Below are 14,203 nucleotides of genomic sequence, written 5' to 3'. Positions count from 1 at the left end.
CCTTTTCATGAAACTTCAGTAATATAGACACATCGGATGTTGTTTTATACTATTTTGAGGTTGCTGATCACAAATAATGATAATATTTTTGATATCTGATTCTTCACTTGACTTTAGGAAGACTAAGAGTGATCATCTGCCACTGAACATTGACGGCTCAACTGTGGAGGCTGTCAATACCACCAAATTCCTGGGTGTCCATCTGGCAGAGAACCTCACCTGGTCCTACAACACCAACTCTTTAGCCAAGAAAGCCCAGCAGCGGCTCTACTTCCTGCGTAGGCTGAGAAAAGCCCATCATCCACCAGCTATTCTAACAACATTCTACAGAGGAACCATAGAGAGCATCCTGAGCAACTGTATCACTGTCTGGTTTGGAAACTGCACGGTCAGGGATCGTAAAGCCCTACAACAGATAGTGAAGACAGCTGGGAAGATCATCGGTGTCTCTCTTCCTTATATCATGGACATTTACACCACACGCTGCAAAGCCACCAGCATTTTGAATGACCCAACACACCCTTCACACTCACTGTTTACACTTCTGTCATTGGGAAAAAGGTACCGAAGCATTCGGGCCCTCACCACCAAAATGTGTAACAGTTTCTTCCCCCAAGCAGTCAGACTCCTGAACACTCATGGACTGATCTGATATCTGATATATGTGTTCTGTTCTGCAATGTTGCACATGGTTGCACATGTTTGCACATTTGACTCAGATGTACCTTGTTATATAGTATGTGTCTTTATGTTATGTGTCGTGGATTCTTTGTTGTCCTATGTTCTAAGTAGCACCATGGTCCTGGAGGGACGTTGTTTCGTTTCACTACTACTATCACTATATTACTACTGTATATGGATTAAATGACAATAAATACTCATGAATCTTGAATCACCGATGGTCCTAGCCCTCTAAGATCCACTTATAGAAGGTTCAGAATGATACATTTAAAACATATGCATGCTGGACATCGTTTTAGAGTATTTTAAGATCATTGATGCGATGTTATTTCTTAATTTGATCCTTTTCTAACAATCTAGGCTTCTGTGAACTTCTATCATATAGTGAGAAATGACAGATTTCTATTATAATTGAGAATATGTAGATGATTCACACCTTTTCATGGCCATATAAAGAAGGAGAAAAGTTCTGAGAGGTCTGCTGCACAGTAGTGAACATGTGAGACAGAGCAACAACATGTCTGTGCTGTCTTTAGATGTCCAGGGCTACATCACACTAAGTGGATCAAAGTGTGCCCGCCCAGTTCTCAGAGGTATGGGTAAGCTGTTGAACCCATATTGTGATGTGGTCCAGGGCATGCAATTGTTCCCATGAATGCAGAATTCTCAGTAGGTTTCAAGTCATAAGCTCACACTGATAAAGTCCCTGCCCTTGGTGTGGAAATTGGCTTCAAGTTGCGCAAACTTTCCATAGAGTCCAGCTGCAGGCGAGGTAGTCTGAAGGCATTCTGATACCCATATGATGACGCCCCTGTCGGTGGCATCTCTTTCACTCCGCCCATTTTCCTGGAGCCACACCCCTGTTTCACTGGAGTACTGACGCCTACATTACACCCCCCTCATGTCGATTTCAATTCCTTTTAGTTCTTGTTCTCGAACTAGTGGGCTCGGTAGTTTTGAGGCCAGTGTATTCAGCATTTCTTAAACTTCAAAACTATCGAGGTCTCTCAGTTCTGCATCCAAAGCAAAACTACAGAATGGATGTGTCTTTTGTTATTGGTTTTTGTTATATATATATCAGTCAGAGCGGCTGAAAGAATGGTCCGCAGTTGTGACATTCTGAGCTGGTCACTTAGAGCAGTTGTTTAAAGCTGATCCTCAAGCTAGGACGTTGGATATCCTAGGGTCCACGGTTCTTAAGGCTGAACCACCCAGTCTTATTGAGATTGCACAGGTAGTGAACAAGCTGATGGTAAGAAGGCTGCAGGGATCTGCGGTATCCAGGGTGAACTTCTCCAGGCTGATGGTAAGGCTGTCCTCCTGGCATTGCAAGTTATCTCCACTTCCATTTGAAAGACAGGCGTCATCCCAACTGACTGGAAAACAGGACTTGTCATCCCTATCTGAAAAGGGAAGGGTGATTGCCTCAATTGCAGAAACTACAGAGGGATAACACTGCTCTTGTTGCTGGGTAAGGTCCTCACTAGGGTCATCCTCAATAGGATCTGTGATCACTTGCCCACCTACCAGTGACTGAAGCAGTCTGGTTTTACGCCTAAGAATCTACCATCAACTGCATCCTGGCACTGAGGCTTCTCATGGAACGCAAATATTGGCAGAGTTTCTTTGCAGCATTTGTCGATTTTTGTAACGCATTCGACTCAGTTGATTGAGCTGCCCTGTGGGACATCCTGAGGGTTCATGGGATCCTCTCAAGGTTGCTGGATGTCATGGCCAGCCTGTCCATAGGTACTGTGAGCGCTGTGCAGAGTGGAGGCAGGAGCTCTGTGTTTTTCCCAGTTGATTCTGGGGTTCGTCAGTGGTGTGTTTTTGCTCCTGTGTGTTGGGCAAGGTCATGGAGTCCAGTGGCTGTGGGGCATCTGTTGGTGAAGAAAGATTCACTGATCTTGACTTTGCCAACGATGCTGTGATTCTTCGCGGAGTCAATGGAGGCTCTGATCAGGGCTCTCGAGAGACTGAGTGAGGAGTCTGAGTGTCTGGGCTTGTGAGTGTTCTGATAAAAACTGAGATTCAGGTCTTTAATGGCCTCCTGGGCATGGCCATCAGCAGTGTGTCAGTCTGCGGAGAGAGTGTTGACCTTGTTGAGAGGTTTACTTACCTTGGCAGTGGCATTCATGTCCCTGGTGACTCTTCCTATGAAGTCAGTAGACGAATTGGGAGAGCATAGGGGGTCATGAGGTCGCTAGAAAGGGGTGTGTGGTACTTCTGATATCCCTAAAAAGGACAAAGGTGCAAGTTATTAGAGTCCTGGTGCTTCCTGTCTTGCTATATGGTTGTGAGACATGGACGCTATCCAGTGACTTGAGGTGAAATGGACTCCTTCAGTACTGTATCTCTTCAGAGAATAGTTAGGTACCACTGGCTTGACTGTGCTGCTCAGAGAGTCCCAAATGAGGCACATTACCTGCATTGTGAGGGAGCGTCAGTTACGGCACTACGGCCATGTGGTGCGTTTCCCCGAGGATGATCCAGATCGTAGGATGCTCAATGTTGAGGACCCGAGTGGCTGGACCAGGCCAAGGGGACGCCCATGTAACACCTGGCTGTGTCAGATAGAGGGTCATTTCTGGATGGTGGGACTGGACCATGTGTCTGCATGGTTGCCAACCAGGATCCAGAGCTGTTTCGTTGTGTGGTGGGCGTGGCAACATGCTGTACCAATGCATGCTCCTCAACCTGACTTGACCTGACTTTTCTAAAGTCAATGTAACTTTTTTTCATGAAAAAAATGAATATTTTTTCTAAGTAAAGCAGTACATCACATTTAAAGTGTCTACTGAATCCAATTACTAAATTATTTAATTGTACAGTTATACAAGAGGGAAACAAATGTCAAAGTGTTTCTTTCATGAATACCAAGAGGGTCAGGGCCTCACAGTGTCTGAAGTGCTCAGATCTGTCAGAGGCCTAAAACTGTCCTGTCTGCAGCTGGGTACTTCACCAAAGTTTTCAACATCTGTAAGCCCTACGCATATGTTTTTGATGTTGGCATTTTAGTGACTCCTGGCAGGCAGACAATGAAGTGAACAGAAAATCGAATTTCTTTGAGCATTTCAATAATGTGTCAGTCACAATCTGATTTCCATCCATCTATCTATATATCTATTTTCTAAACCCAGTTGATCTAAACCTATAAACTGAACTGGGATTGCATGATTTCTGTGTGAGGCATCGCTAAAGTCAGCTCCAATGCAGAACTGAACTCCAAGAGAACAATTCTAGGACATTTAAATTGGTTTATCAGTCAGTCATCATCAAGGAAAAGGAAACAAATGTTATTAATGATATTTAAATAACAGAGAACATTGTGTTTTTAAGGTCTATCTATCTATCTATCTATCTATCTATCTATCTATCTATCTATCTATCTATCTATCTATCTATCTATCTATCTATCTATCTATCTATCTATCTATCTATCTATCTATCTATCTATCTATCTATATAGTGCCTTTCATATCTATCTATCTATCTATCTATCTATCTATCTATCTATCTATCTATCTATCTATCATATAGTGCCTTTCATATCTATCTATCTATCTATCTATCTATCTATCTATCTATCTATCTATCTATCTATCATATAGTGCCTTTCATATCTATCTATCTATCTATCTATCTATCTATCTATCTATCTATCTATCTATCTATCTATCTATCATATAGTGCCTTCATATCTATCTATCTATCTATCTATCTATCTATCTATCTATCTATCTATCTATCTATCTATCTATCTATCATATAGTGCCTTTTCTATCTATCTATCTATCTATCTATCTATCTATCTATCTATCTATCTATCTATCTATCTATCTATCTGTCATTAGTCTGGGGGACGGGGGGGTTAGGAGAGGGGTTTGATTTAACTTGTTTTTCGCGTCCAGACTGATAAGTGCTTTCATAATGCAGGTGGTTCGCACATTACTTGTATGTGTAAACGCACCTAAAAATGCTTCAGCTTTCAATCAAAGTCCCTCTTTGTGCCTGAACATTATGCCGCACATTTTCTTACTTGTTTTATTGTTTTTTTTAATACTGCAAATATCACCATCCAACATGAGTTTTAGTCAAGCTTTGGAGTTTTATACACGTCTAATGTTTATTCATACCCACCGAATTCATTGGGCTCCTCTCAGAGCTCATTAGTATAAAACTTAAAAGACAGAGAGGAAGGCGTTTTACTATAATACAATTCCAAAGACTGCCGTGACAAGCCATAACTGTAAGTATAATATGAGATGGGATACCACAGATAATGCGATCGTTTCATTAAAAGGCTGTCTAATGGAGTCAATTTACAGATCGCACATTAAAGGCAGCACTTCAATCACATATGCCGATAGCTGTCTGTGGTGCTGGCCTTTAATGTAAAGCCCTTAGCTTGCAGAGTGCAGAGTGGCTACGGTGTTGAACTTGGCAATGGAGACCTGACTCATTCTTTGAGGCATGAGATGTAATGTCGGTGCTGCACGTGAGAGTGGGTGACTTGGAAATGAAATGTGAGACAAGACAAGTCTTTAAAATGCTTCCTTTTTTCAGTTACTGCATACATCTGAATGAATGTATTTGAGCTTGATCTTGTTGTTTGAGGCCATATATGTTATCATCAGGATTTTTATACAATTTTTTTTTTTTTGGTGAGGTATTTCTGCATCTTTATTGTTCTTTTTACCTTCCTGTTTGGGTTTTGAAACATGCAGATTTCATTTCTGCTCTTTTAATATTTTTGACATATTTTTTTAAAAACACATCTTTTCTGACTGTATTTGTTTTTATTATGGACGCCATCATCTTTTAGACTGGTAGCTAAGAAAACTCTCTTGGGTGGTGCAACACGTCACATCACACACGTGAATGCATGAAGGTCAACCCCGGGGACTGTATATATAGTATGTCATACACGTGCACATGGGAGGCAGCTAGAGGGCTTAAATAATTGTAATACCACATCAGACCAGGAGGTAGCAAGCTGCACTAACTCTCTTTCTGTCCTCTGCTGAAGATCCTCGGTAAATCCCAGTAGTTGATGGCGCTTTTGATAACATCACTTCCAGTTCCGGTGCTCCAAATGGCGTCACTTCCAGTCCCGGTGAAATCACTTCTGATTTCAGTCAAAAGAACGTCACTTCCTGTCACGGCCTTTAAAGCCACCATTTTATTTAATCTGAGTCAGTTTGGTTTTGGCTGCTCACCAAACCATTTTGATGTACCTGAGTCATTCTTATCATAATAGTACAGTACAGTACCTGAAATGGTTTTATTTCACGTGACTACCTGTTGAAGCTCATCGAGAGAATGCCAAGAGTGTGCAAAGCAGTAATCAGAGCAAAGGGTGGCTATTTTGAAGAAACTAGAATATAAAACATGTTTTTAGTTATTTCACCTTTTTTTGTTAAGTACATAACTCCACATGTGTTCATTCATAGTTTTGATGTCTTCAGTGAGAATCTACCAATGTAAATGGTCATGAAAATAAAGAAAACACATTGAATGAGAAGGTGTGTCCAAACTTTTGGCCTGTACTGTATATATTATCACACAATCAATTAATTGATATTTACAATTAAATGTTTCTAAAATATAAATATACCAAACTTTCTAATCATTTTAAATCATTAATTGCACTACTGCTGTTTACTGTTAAAATATACATTTGTACAGGTGTGTTTTTTTCTTTCAGTTTATCAGCTATGATATTTGAAATTCTTGGATTGTAATTATAAATATGAATTGCCATTTTAATTATCTGCGGTGGGTTGGCACCCTGCCCAGGATTGGTTCCTGCCTTGTGCCCTGTGTTGGCTGGGATTGGCTCTGGCAGACCCCCGTGACCCTGTGTTCGGATTCAGCGGGTTAGACAATGGATGGATGGATTGATGGATGGATTTTAATTATATAGTAATTGTTTCTTACCAACACTTATGCTGTATGACACACAGCGACAAATAATTAACACAATACAAATCTTTACAAAAGCTGCCAATGTATCAAATGTTCATTAGTTGTTTATCAAGAAGACACAAGTCTAACATGCTTATATGTAAAAGTCACGTTTTGCTATTAAGCTAACAAGCCTATTGTTTATTAAGCAGAAATTTCAAAATGTATCTTTTCATTTTCCAATTAAAAATATAGGCTGCCTCACTTAAAAAAAACAAGTGTCCATTTTAAGTCAAAAGACAAAATAAAAAGGTCTGAAGTCATTAAAGTAGCTTTTCTTGCCATTTCTCTAATTGCACAAGGTGACTCCTCCAGTTCAGTTTCTCAGTTTATTGCTTGATTTTCTTTAATGTAAAGGCTAAGCTCTCTTCTAAGACGAGCCTCGACTTGCTGCTCTTTTTTACGCCGCAGAAAGATTGCTGCAAAAAAAAACAAACAAAAAGACGAGTACCGGCACAACTACCGTATTACCCCGCATAAAGGAGCACTGCAACTAATTGATATTGGGGGTCCATCCATCCGAGCATCCCTACTTCAAAGTGACTTCTGGTTAATGGAATCTTTTCAATATGAAGCCAAATGCTTGGGATTGTTAACAAAAGCTTTATTATAAAACTCAGAGCACTTCCCCTTTAGTCATCTTCAAAATACTCTCCTTGTCCCAGCGTTCCTCTCATCCCTGTTCTCATTTTTTCTTACCATATCCAGAGTATCCTGTGTTTTTTTTGTTTTTTTTTTTGCTGGTAGCAAATCTTCCCTTCAATCTCAATTTGAATTTCAAAAGGAAAGAAAAGTTGCATGGTGCAAGATCTGGTGAATACAGGGGTTGTGAAACAAAGACCACGTTGTTTTGCTGGTCAAAAACTCTGACTGACACCATGGTGTGTGCAGATGTGTTGTGGTGGTGCAAAATGCAGCTTTGTGCACAGCACATTTTCTTGAGCTTTCCCGTAGGCGCCACCTCAGTTCAATGTAATTTTGCTAATTAACAGTCTGCCCACAGTAAAACAACCTCTTTATGAACAAGTCTAGGACTGTCAACAAAATGTGATCATCATTGTGTCTTAAAAATCCACCATACTGGCTGAGAGACAAAAAAAAATCGCTCAATTCTGCTGCATGATTTCATTTTGAATGGATGTGGACAGCTCATTCACCAGCTACCAGGATATCCACATGAAAAGAGACTTCACTGAGATCCGACACCAAACACAGATGGTATGGTGAACCCTGTTCATCAGCAGATCTGAGTGGTGAAGAAAGAGCAGCAGAGGACCTCACAAGTATCGCTATATATATAGAGGTGCTGATTGATCGATTACTCTGTAGGCAACCATCTAGCATTTTAACTTAATAGATGTTTCCAAGGAGAACCCAATGTGGTGATCTGAAAAGAGCAGGCACATATGCTCACCACAGCTGGATGAAGACCAGACATGCTTCTATATTTTAAATCAGTGACTTGGTGACATGTGCTAGTGCTCCTTCCAGCAGAGAGTTGTAGTAGTCCAGATGTGACGAGACCAAAGCCTGGACCAGGAGTTGTGCTGCATACTTTGTCAGGTAGGGTCTGATCTTGTAGATGTTATGCAGAATGAATCTGCATCTGCTAAGCTGAGAGATAACAGGAGTGTGGTCAGTGAAGCACAGCTGGTCATCATTCACCATCATTCATGTGCAGAGTGCTGATAATTCAAAGGAGGTGGTAGTACCTTGTCTGTTTTCTCCCAAATTGCACAATCAGTTACTTTGCCTTGCTGACATTCAGGAGAAGACTATTGTCCTGCCACTGTTGTGACAGACTCTCCACTGTTTTCAGGTAAGCCTGCTCACTGTTGCTAAAGATCAGCTATGTCATCAGTAAATTTGATAATGAGTCACGTGCAGACATGTATGTAGTGGGAGTACAGTAGAGAACACGGAACACAGCCCTGTGGAGCCCCCCTTGTGTTGAAGGTGAGGTGACGAAGTGTGGATACCTGATCAAACCCCCTGGAGTCTGCCTGTCAAGAAGTTAAGAACCCAGAGATGCACAGTAAAGTGTTCAGATGCAGGTTCCCGAGCTTGGAGATGATCTTAGAGGGGATTATGGTGTAAAATCCTGAACCATAGACTATAAATTGCATTCACACAGAATTCTCTCTCTTATTCTCTAGGCGGGCAATATTTTATGTAGGATCATGGTGACATTCACTGTGGTCTACTGGAACAATATGAAAATTGTAATAGACCCAGTTCCCTTTCATTTGGCAATGAAGAACATACATAATTCTTCTTCATTACTACAGATCAGAGGTCCCTAACTTCGGTCCTGATGGGCCACAGTGGCTGTAGGTTTTCATTCTAACCATCTCCTTAATTAATGGGCTGTTTCTGCTGCTGATTAACTTAATTTTGCCTTAGTTTTAATTGACGTGACTCAGACCCCTTAGTTCAGGTGTGGGGAATGTCGGTCCTGGAGGGCCTCAGTGGCTGTAGGTTTTATTTCCTACCCAGTGTCTTAATGAGAAGTTAATTATTGCTGATGAAGCGCTTACTGCTCAAGTGACATTTTGATGCTTCATTTTAGTGGTCTCGCTTGTTAAGGATCCCCACCCTTAATTGTTTAAATAGCTGCATTTAGTGTTTTAATGGCTCCTTATTAGCAATAAGATGTAAATAATAAAGCAGCCAGCAGCTCTCAGTCTAACTTTTTTATTACCATTTACATCACTTTGTGTTCATCATGCACTGTTTGATTTAATAAATCTCTTAATAGAAAAATGTGACGGGCTGAAAATTATCCATTTTAGGCTTCAAATCATTTTGATGATATCCATGGAAAGGATAAAATCTACGATATAAGAACCTTACATTGCACACTAACAGTCCATAAAATTAAATAAAGTTTGAGATTGGCAAAGATTGGTTTCTAATTAAGCAATTGGGATGAAACGAAAACCTGCCGCCACTGTGGCGCTCCAGGACTGACATTGTCCACCCGTGCCTTAGTTGTTTCTTTTTCCTTAATGAGCAGCCAAACAATGAGACACAAAACAAGCCGCCACATGACCAGCAAACCTGAAAATAAAGAAAAGTGAAGGTCTCTGCCATGTTGGTCTGGTCAGGTCACCAAAACATCTTGACGGTGGTCTTAGAAAAAACAGAAAATCAACAGTCTGCTGTAGCAGAATGAGAGCAGTGACAAGTCATGATGTTCAATAACGACTTTAATTAACAGCAAGAATCGGCTTCTCATTAAGAAACTGACTGGAGTGAAATTGGCTGGAGTTTGATGTTATAATTTAGCTGGTCATCTGTTGGCTCGTTTCGAATCTACTCAGAGGACTGAACCCTTAAACACAGGGCTATTAAAATGAGGGGGAAAATTAGTAAATTGGCAGTTCAAACTTATTAGGAAATGAGTTAGAATGAAAACCTGCAGCCACTGCGGCCCACCAGGACCGGAGTTGAACACCCTTGCTATAGATGTTAGAGCAATGGGACAGTAGTCTTTTAGGCAGGGTGGACTTAATTTTGTTGAGTCAGGCATGTTGGTATGGCAGACTGCATTAAAGAGAGACTATACTGTATGTTACTGTGAACTCTGTAAACATTATAAAAAAGAAATGTTTTTTTGTCGATGTTGGAGTCCTGGAATCTATCTATCTATCTATCTATCTATCTATCTATCTATTATATAGTACCTTTCTATCTATCTATCTATCTATCTATCTATCTATCTATCTATCTATCTATTTGTAAGCACTGAGCACTGCTCAGCTCCAGCACAAGTCAATCCATGTCCCCAGTTCATGACCAGACCCACTAGGACACCCTGTCCACTGAATGAGATGGAAGGTAATTTAGAATCTGAGCACTCAACAGGGGGCCATATTTAAAAAATATTGAAACATTTTGTGGAAATCTTTCTTGTGATCCACACCACCTGCTATAGCCAAACTGCCCGACTCCCACCCCATGATTTATGGAACTGTTACTGCAGTGCTGACTTCATTTTGTGGCCAGCTGGCAACCTTGTGAAAATACCAATAAATTCAATTATATCATTCAAAGGGTGTAAAGAAGAAGTCATGATGTCTGCGAATAAATGTCATCTTTCTAACGAAAAATGATGACTCGCAGTCCTGCACTTGTATAACTGAACAATCTCTTCAATCAGAATTTAGTGCTTGGCCGAGTGAAAGCAGAGCGTGTATAAGGGAGGGTGGCCATAGCTGAAAGGACATGCAGAGTCAGCACTGTAGATCATACATTAGAAACGCATGATAATAGCCACTAGAGGATTACAAATTCAAATATTAGCAGACAAACAAGGTTGGGAGATATGCCTGAGGCCAATTAAGCTATCCTGAAAAGAAGAAATAAAGCAGGGACTCTGTAATAATGTGAAGTTATAAATGATCCATTTTTTTAAATTTAAAGAAAATTGGTGTACCTCTTGTCCCAGCCGGGACAGCCTGAAAAGGGAAGAATGGGGGAACGCAATTACGTTTAAACACTGCCTCCCCCAAGACACTAGATGGGGACTTCCCTGCAGCATAGCGGTGCCCCAGATTCCCGCTGGGCACTATGGGATTTGGAGTTCAGCTTCACAGCCCTGCTGGGTACCGTGGATCCTGCCAGGAGACGCTGCAGAAGGACCTGGGGAGTCCTGCTTCCCTCATAGCCCGGAGTACTAGTGACTAGTGGACGGAAATCCAAAAGTACTTCCGGGCTGAAAAAAAACACAAATTCTCCATCTGACCTGGAAGTGCTGGCAAGTCACATGGATGGAAAAACAGAAGCAATTCAGGGTCGGACACTATACAAAGGACTGCTGTGAACCCAGCGAGGGAGCTGGGTGGAGGTGGACAAAGCTTGCTGGGAGGTGTGGAGGAGAAAAGACAGAGAGAGAACTGTGTAGATTGTTGTATTTACTTGTATTAGTTGTGGCTGTAGTGCTTAGGGGAACTATTTATAAAAATAAAAATATTGAAATACCTCTTAGTGCTTTTACCCTGTGTCCTGAGTGTCTGTTTCTTGGGTTTAAAGGGGCAACAGCGACACCTAGCGTTCACACTCTATATGCTGAGAGGTGCCATGCCAGTTGGGGATGCCTACTACAGACTTCAGGGACCCGAGTTTGAATTCTGGCCTTTTCCGTCTTATGTGAAGTTGGTCTGTTCTCCCTGTGTCTCAAGGTTTTGAATTTGAAGGTGTGGTAGGTTGGTTACTTGAAACAGAGTAGGGTACCATTCAAGATGGACTGCTGCCTGGCGTCGTGATCTGGGGAGTCCAAGAAGTACAGGTACTAAAAGCACTATATGGCGGAACACCGTCAAAACCCCAACTAGAAACCCAATGGACCAAGAGAAATATTCATAAAATAAAAGGCAAGGAAAAAAAACACAATAAACAAAGTCCCATAACAGAATGCAAAATCATGGTCGAAAACAGAGCAAAGGTTCAAAAATATCAATAAACAAAGACAAAGCCCAGGTTCATAAAACAATACCCAAAGCAAAAGACACAATAACACTGTGCAATGAACCTCCAGGGACTATGGGAGGCCATCCCTTAAATAGGATGGAAGGGGGCCTATTCATGGTGATGATAGGCCGGTGGCCCCGCCCCTTGGGGAGCCACCCACAAAACACAAGGGACATAACCAAAGACAAATGATCACAAAGAAAAATGTACATAACAAACATTTGTGTAGGCCAATCCTGACACAGACAGGCATAGGACACAGTTATAACAGCACACGTGATTTATTTTTCTTTTCCCTTGTGGGAAATGCCTTCCTCGTTCCCCACAAGTCTAACACACAGTTACAAAGCACAATACGCTTATTCTCTTTCTCCTTTTCTTTCTTTTAATCCTCTTTCTCCTTCACTCTGGCTCTTTTTATAAGATACCCGGAAGTGCTCCAGGTGCTTGACGGCCTATTTCCGGCAGCACGTTCAGGTGTGGCGGAAGAGCTGCTCTGTAGGGCTCATCAGAAGCAAAAGCACCTTCTGGCGGTGCCCACAGATCCCAATAGGGCTGCACCAAACTCCAACTCCCATGGAGTCCTGCAGGAGTCCAAGGCACCGCTACAACCCAGGGGGGCTGCCATCTAGCACTCTGGGGGAGGTAACGCTCTGGATAGGCTGGCTCCCTTAGTCCTCCCAGCATGGAGGCATCCCAGATGTGCAAGGGCCCCGGCAGTCCGCCACAGTTAATACAAATAAATGGCATAAAATAGCAGAAAACAAACAAGAAACACCAGTTTGAACCCCAGCCATGGGGAGACATGCTGGCTGAAACATCACACCTGACACCCAATCCTGTTGAGATAGGTTTCACAGCCTCATAATGAAACATCTGGATTAAAATAATGAATGGATTGTTCCCCATTGCTATGTAACAATGTGAATGCTCTCTATCTATTAAAACCACTCTCTCTAACTTAGTGCTGGTTCTCACATCCTCAGATGTTCCAGTATTCAGAAAAATCCATCATCTGCCATTTGGAGATGTGTAGAACAAAAAGCCTGCCCAGCATCAAAAAGCTCAATAAAGGAACATGTGTTGTATAAAGTAACCAACAGCCATACTTGAGTAAAGTAGAGATACCTTTCAGAAACGTGACTCAAATAAAATAAAATTTCCCCATTAGAAAAGTACAAACTAGAAAGTGTAGTCATCATAGGTAACCTACAAAACGGGATCTGAAGTTGGTTAACCAAGAGGAGTAGCCTACAGATAAGAAGGAGGTTGCTTCAGGTGAAGTGAAGTCATCAGTGGAGTCCCTCAGGGGTCTGCCCATGCACTGGCACCTTTTCTGATTTATATTAATGACACCATTTCTGGTCTACTCAATAAACTTGAGAAATTAACAGATGGCATTAAAAGTGGAGGAACATCAAACACTGAAAAGGCAGCAAAAACAACTCAGGAAAAACATGAAGAAGCTTCAGAACCGTCGAAAAAGCCGGTCAACCATTAGATCAGTGGTTCTCAACCTGTGGGGCGGGCCCCACTAGGGGGGCGCGAAGTAACAAAAAGGGGGGCGTGAAGATGTCAAAAAAAGAAATCAAGAATCAAAGATATGAAAAAACATCTGTTGAAACCAAAACAAATTAACTTAAACTACTGTACATTCTGATACTAGAACAATAAATCTAGAGTTAGATAAATGTCGATAAAAGTTAAGTAGGTATAATAAAATATGCATCTACATTTGAAAAAGATGTTAGGGGGGGTGCAATTAAAACTGTTATGAAAACTCGGGCTGCAAATACATAGAGGTTGAGAAACGTTGCCTTAGATAACATAAATGGCCTCCAATGGCGGCGTCATATGAGGGAAGCCACTTTAGTGAAGCAGTATTTAGCTGTATGAAATTAAATCAAATGTGAAAAATTGGCTGTGCAAAAGTATGGTCCCCTTGTAATTTTGCTGATTTGAATGCCTGTCACTGTTCAATCCTGATTACTTGCAACACAAAATTGGTTGGATTAGCTCGTGAAGCCTTGTACTTCATAGACAGGTGTGTCCAATCAGGAGAAAAGGGTATTTAAGGTGGTCA

The sequence above is a fragment of the Polypterus senegalus genome, chromosome 3 (assembly GCF_016835505.1).
Source record: "Polypterus senegalus isolate Bchr_013 chromosome 3, ASM1683550v1, whole genome shotgun sequence".
NCBI classification, from domain to species: Eukaryota; Metazoa; Chordata; class Cladistia; order Polypteriformes; family Polypteridae; genus Polypterus; species Polypterus senegalus.
The sequence above is the reverse complement of the archived record's forward strand: the minus strand, read 5'-3'. Positions refer to the sequence as shown.